The sequence below is a fragment of the Gymnoscopelus microlampas genome (genome assembly GCF_963454915.1).
Source record: "Gymnoscopelus microlampas genome assembly, chromosome: 14".
In the NCBI taxonomy this organism is placed as follows: domain Eukaryota; kingdom Metazoa; phylum Chordata; class Actinopteri; order Myctophiformes; family Myctophidae; genus Gymnoscopelus; species Gymnoscopelus microlampas.
Window position 1 is genome coordinate 29,439,381 of NC_139951.1, and position 6,450 is coordinate 29,445,830.

Below are 6,450 nucleotides of genomic sequence, written 5' to 3' on the forward strand. Positions count from 1 at the left end.
TCAACTTCTTCTACCGACGGCTGTTAACCAGTGTTGCCATATTTTGTGAAAGAAATAAGCAACCAGGTCTAGGAAAACAAGCCCTAAAGAAGCAACGTGGGCACATGAGCACATTAACCCGGCTATTTGAAAATAGCCGATCACAAACTCTTGAAATAAAATGTGGGGAAATATTTGAGAACCACTGTTTAAAAAATAATTACAAAATTTGGAAGCACGCCTAAATAAGCAAGTACACGACGTTAGAAACAAGCCCAAAACACCGCAACCACCAATTTGTACAAGCAACTTTAAAGAAAAAAAGAAGCCGCTTGTAATAATCCGACATGGCAACGCTGCTGTTAACCCGCAAATGGTAACCTATCGAATTATGTGACGCCTGAGGTCTTAATATTTTACTGTTGTACTACAAAGGTTATGGCGCAATATTTGATCATCTTTTTCCTGGCCACATATTATTCTGGTGTTATTGGGAAAGTGGAGAAATGACTGTCATTCATTCTCGAACCTTAGAGTGAAAGGAATTCGACAAGTCACAAATGTCGGTGTAACATAAGGGAGGCGAGACGGCTCTGGGGGCTCCTTATAAGGAGTAGCAGTAGAGCTACGAATTACGAAATGTTTCATTCTCAAATGTTCTCAACAGCTACCCTACTAGAACTATGATTAGAACTTGTCACGGTAAACTAGTGGAGACATTGGTCTTGTTTTAATCCAAGGTGGTTACTAGTTGCTACTGGACGAGCTATGTGTTTGTAGCTCTATGGTTTGTAGAAGCCAGCGTTGTAGAAGCGTTTTTAGGTTGTGATTGTTGGAAAAAGCATGTTCAATGAACTGGTGCCTCCTATCTTAGAACTAGGTTAAGTGCAGTCGTTCCTTCCACCTTGATCGCGCGAACATAAAATCGCTGTATGTATGCAGTGGATCACAGGAGTGTTTTAATCGGAATGATGTCTTGTCTATATACTCGACATAATATACAACAGAATGTAAGTATATCGACGTATTGTAAGACTTGTTGAATGTTTATAACCCCATGCAGAACCTCACTGTCACCGTCAGGGGGTATAGCTCAGTGGTAGAGCATTTGACTGCAGATCAAGAGGTCCCCGGTTCAAATCCGGGTGCCCCCTCATTTTGATTTTTTTTTTTTTTTTTTTTTACAATATTGGTTGCTGAATGTTAGGAGGATCTCTTCTTGATACAATTTCTGGGGCGATTCGGCGTCTGGTTATTATTACTTGTGGATATTCACAGTCGGACACTTCGCCTCCACGATCTGCGCCATTTCATTGGTCTGGTCTGAGATAGTTCTGGTCCAGAGCGTTAGTGAGTTCTCTCTAACGCCCTGCCACTGCCAGGCGCGCTGCTCTGCTCATAGACCAAAAGTTCCACTGCCGTGTGAGGTCTCCAACTTTAGTACTAATAAACACAATTATTTCGCTCTTCACCGAAACAAAGGCAGTTTTGTTTTGTTGAAAGTCTATTCTCCAGGGTGGGAAGCCTCCCAGGACCCCACATTATCTGTGTAATACACATTTTGGGCAGAAAATAAAATAGGTCCGTGATAATGTATTTAGTTCACTGCGCCCTCTATAGATATGTTACCATCAGGGGGTATAGCTCAGTGGTAGAGCATTTGACTGCAGATCAAGAGGTCCCCGGTTCAAATCCGGATGCCCCCTTGTTTTGATTTTTTTTTTTGAATATTGGTTGCTGAATGTTAGGAGGATCTCTTCTTGATCTCTTCTTGATTTGGTTAATATAAATTACGATAGACCATATCTGTAGAGGGCGCAGTGGAGTAAATTAATTAACTGCGCGCCTGGCAGAGTGAGAGAACTCACTAACGCTCTGGGCCAGAGCTAGGTCTGGGAGCTGGAAACAGCTGTGTTCCGTCAGCAACTATAACGGAGCAACTATAAGACTTCCGGTGGACGATCTCTTCAGAATAAGAGTACCCTCTAAAAATAAAAATAAAGTAGAAAAACGGTTAATTTGCACATTAAAACTACAAATTAAGCATTTAAACGAAGCTATACAACACATATTATGTTTCTGTGTAACAAAAACGTTTTTTTAAACATTAATAATTTATCTAAATGGATAAATGGTCAGAAAAGGTCAGAAAAGTGCCGTTCTTAGACAAAAGTGGACACTGGACAGGCGCCGGCGGACACACTGCCGACACTTCTGACATACACACGCATGCGGGGACACCTCCCCTACCTACAACGCCACACTCTTGGATAAGCCCCAGAGGTGTAAAAAAAAGTGTGGCGGACCGTCCAGTGAGGTCAGAGGTCATAAAAGTGCCGTTTTCAGACAAAAATGGACACTGGACATACGCACGCGTGTATCAGAAGTGTCGGCAGTGTCCGCCGGCGCCTGTCCAGTGTCCACTTTTGTCTGAGAACGGCACTTTTCTGACCTCTGACCTCACTGGACGGTCCGCCACACTTTTTTTTACACCTCTCGGGCTTATCCGAGAGTTTGGCGTTGTAGGGGAGGTGTCCCCGCACGTGTGCGTATGTCAGAAGTGTTGGCAGTGTCCGCCGGCGCCTGTCCAGTGTCCACTTTTGTCTGAGAACGGCACTTTTCTGACCTCTGACCTCACTGGACGGTCCGCCACACTTTTTTTTACACCTCTCGGGCTTATCCGAGAGTGTGGCGTTGTAGGGGAGGTGTCCCCGCACGCGTGCGTATGTCAGAAGTATCGGCAGTGTCCGCCGCCGCCTGTTCAGTGTCCATTTTTGTCTGGAAACGGCACTTTTCTGACCTCTGACCTCACTGGACAGTCCGCCACACTTTTTTTTACACCTCTCGGGCTTATCCGAGAGTGTGGCGTTGTAGGGGAGGTGCCCCCGCACGTGTGCGTATGTCAGAAGTGTCAGAAGTGTTGGCAGTGTCCGCCGGCGCCTGTCCAGTGTCCACTTTTGTGTGAAAACGGCACTTTTCTGACCTCTGACCTCACTGGACGGTCCGCCACACTTTTTTTACACCTCTCGGGCATATCCGAGAGTGTGGCGTTGTAGGGCAGGTGTCCCCGCACGCGTGCGTATGTCAGAAGTGTTGGCAGCGTCCGCCGGCGCCTTTCCAGTGTCCACTGTTGTCTGAAAACGGCACTTTCTTTTCTTACATCTGGCCGCACTGGACGGCCTGCCAGTTTTTTTTTTTTTTACAAATTATGTCTCAATTTTCACCAACATTCTGTCCTACTGGTCTGTATCAATTTTCTATCAAGTTCAGGGGCGTTCAGTTATGGAACAGTTCTCACGAACACACACACACACACAGGGGTGCAATGCTCAGTGGACGGGGTTGCACGCCGAGCAACCACTTATTTGGCCAGGGGGACGCGCAGGCACACGCATAGATTTAAAACTACTTTAAATTCACACTTCATCAAAGTTTACAAAGGCTCCCGACTCACGCCAGGTACATTAACATACGAATTAGCCTATATGCATATCAATTGTCCATTGTGTGACCTGTACTGTAGGTGTTAAGCGACGTGCGCGTCACGTCATTAAAATAGAGAGCAACCACTTCTCAAATGAGCATAGCATCACTGCACACACACACACACACACACACACACACACACACACACACACACACACACTTTTAATCGCACCTGCACTGATCTACTATTATTATTTGTAGCATATTTTGTTGTTACTTTTTTCACTGTTTATTTGCTTCTGCAATAAACAATATTATATCATGATAATTTTCCAAGAGTGACCTGGCCTAGAGGCAGCATTATTACAATAATGGACAAACAGTTCAAAAACAATACATATGTAACAAACACAAATGAATATCCAGTTAAAGTAAATGTATTTTTAAAATACATTTGTGTCTATAAAAATAAAATTGGCAATTAGAAGTGTTCTAGTATGCACCATTTAAAAGACGTACATCATAAATGTATTTTTAGAATACATTTGTGTCTTTTAAAAAACATTACACATCCGTGATCTTATTTTGAAGGCAACCGGAAACCTTATAGTTGCTAGCTCCAAAACCGGATGTCCTATAGTTGCTGACGGAACGGAGCTTGGGGAAACGCAGTTCTGCTAAGGCTAATAGCATTATCGTCAAAAACTCTGAAAATTCACGTAAAAATTCAGAGTTCGGGTCAGGAGGGGCTGTTGTTAGCAAGAAGTGGTCTGTAACGATTTCCAGGTTGGATGTGTGAACTACAAAATGCGTGCGTTTGAAAGAGTGATAATTAAGTTTACTCCTCCTCCTCAGCTTCAGCCGGTGTCTCGAAGAATCATGAATGTGAGTATTAATATGACTGGGTTGGGAGGAGTGGAGTCAGTTCGTCAACAGATTTTGATGACATACAGAGTGAGACCCAGTGGTGGAAAACTACTACTTACTCGGTTACAAGTAAAAGTCCGGAATTCAAAATTTACTTGAGTAAAAGTACAAAAGTATTGGTATCAAAATGTGCTTAATGTCGCAAAAGTAAAGTACTACTACTCATTATGCAGAATGTCCCATTTCACAAGTTTTCAAATGTATAAAATATATAAAAATCCCGAAATGTATATAGGGCTGAAGTGGTTACTCTATGTTTTGTAATAATTTAAATCTACAAAGTAACTAAACTAAAGTTTTCAAATAATTGTAGAGGAGTAAAATTACAATATTTGCCTCTGAGATTTGGTGGAATAGAAGTAAAAGTATTGAAAATTGGAAATACTCCAGTAAAGTTAAAAAAAATACCTCAAAATTGTGCTTGTATATACATGAGTACAGTTACTTTCCACCACTGCAGAGACCTAATGTTTAGGAGTCCACATTCACCATTTCACAGCAGCCATACTGTATTTATTTATTCACATAAATAGTTATGTTCACACTCACAGGTTTATTGATCATTTACTGTCTCCATTCAATTTAGTGTAGCTGCCAGAGCCCAACAACATGCAAATAGCAGCTGACACTGATTGAACTCATGATATGACAGGAACACCAACATTAATTAGTTGGTATCATTAGTAACACCTGTGTTTGTGCTATTATTTCATGGAAATATGGCTGCCAAAAAGGGTCTACTATCCAACTTGTATATTAATTAATTCTTAATACAAGACTTGTTTTACATTGGTGTTGACTGTTGATGGACAATTTTATAGCACGTATTTCTTATGATCATAGACAAGACAGCACATTGGTTTAAGGGTGTCATGGTGTTTACTGTTTAGCATTTTATGTTCATGGGGATACCTTTGTTGGTACTTGAGGAAGCCAGTAAAAGGGGTCTTGATTAGAAATCAAAACCCAAACTGTTTTTCAGGCACCCCATATGTTATGTGCAGTAGGCCAAGTATTAAAAATGCATAAAGAATCTGTTGAAAACAAGCACTCATTCACAATTAACAAGTTTTCATTAGAGATAGTTGAAATTAGACAGCAGTGGATATTCATCAAATTAATTACCTTCTTGCCCTCAACTGGCACCCACCCTCAAACATAGTCAATCCTAGAAACAATTACAAAACCTGATACATTTACACCTTTGTTATCCAGACTAGTCAACCTGTTTAAATGTACTTAAAGGGCAAGACCACTTTGTTAGAGGTCTGGGTTGTGTACTTACCTTGCCATGATATAACTTCAAAGGTGGACAAGAAATAAAAAATAATTGCTCCATTGCAGGAACAATGCAGGAACTTCATTAAGCTGGATGAAGTCCTATATTTCAGTTTGTACGCTTTAATTATGAATCCTGCATGAGCACAAGACACAGTTCTACAAGGTGCTGCTGTGCTTGGACCTATTAACCATATATATTTTGCTATTGTCTATGCAGATCATACCCAATTATATATCAGTGAATTAGATGAAACCAATCTCCTCTCTTGACTGAGAGCTCCTGCTTGTAACTTTAATCAGTGGAGGCTTTAAGATATTTGGCCATGTAGATCCAAACAGACATTTTTAACCAGTTTAGCCCTGTATACTTTGTTGTAAGTCAAATAACAAATATAGCAAATCCACAAGCTCACAATGTATCGCGTTGTGACACATGAGCTTGTAGATCTATTATTTTCGTTGAATGTCTGCCTATTTTTGCCAAATGTCCGTCCACCTAATATAATATGCTCAGAATAGGTGCACACTAGGGTTTGTGTGTTTAAAATGACCATTGACCTTTTACATCTAAACGTCATCCTCATTGCTCAAAATAATCCACATATTCCAGATTCCACATATATTGGGAAAAGTTTAAGACTATGGAGCTTTTCAGGTTCCATATAAGATTTGTGTCTTGACTCTTGAGAGCAACAAGTGTCCTCTTGATCTAGAACTGAATTGTGCCAGAGCTCCTACTGTGTCCTTCTCAGCCCTCTCCCTACTGTCTCACTCAAGAAAGCCTGAATAAGAAAGGTGTGCTAGTTTAGCTGGCTGACAAGTGGTATGATACATCCA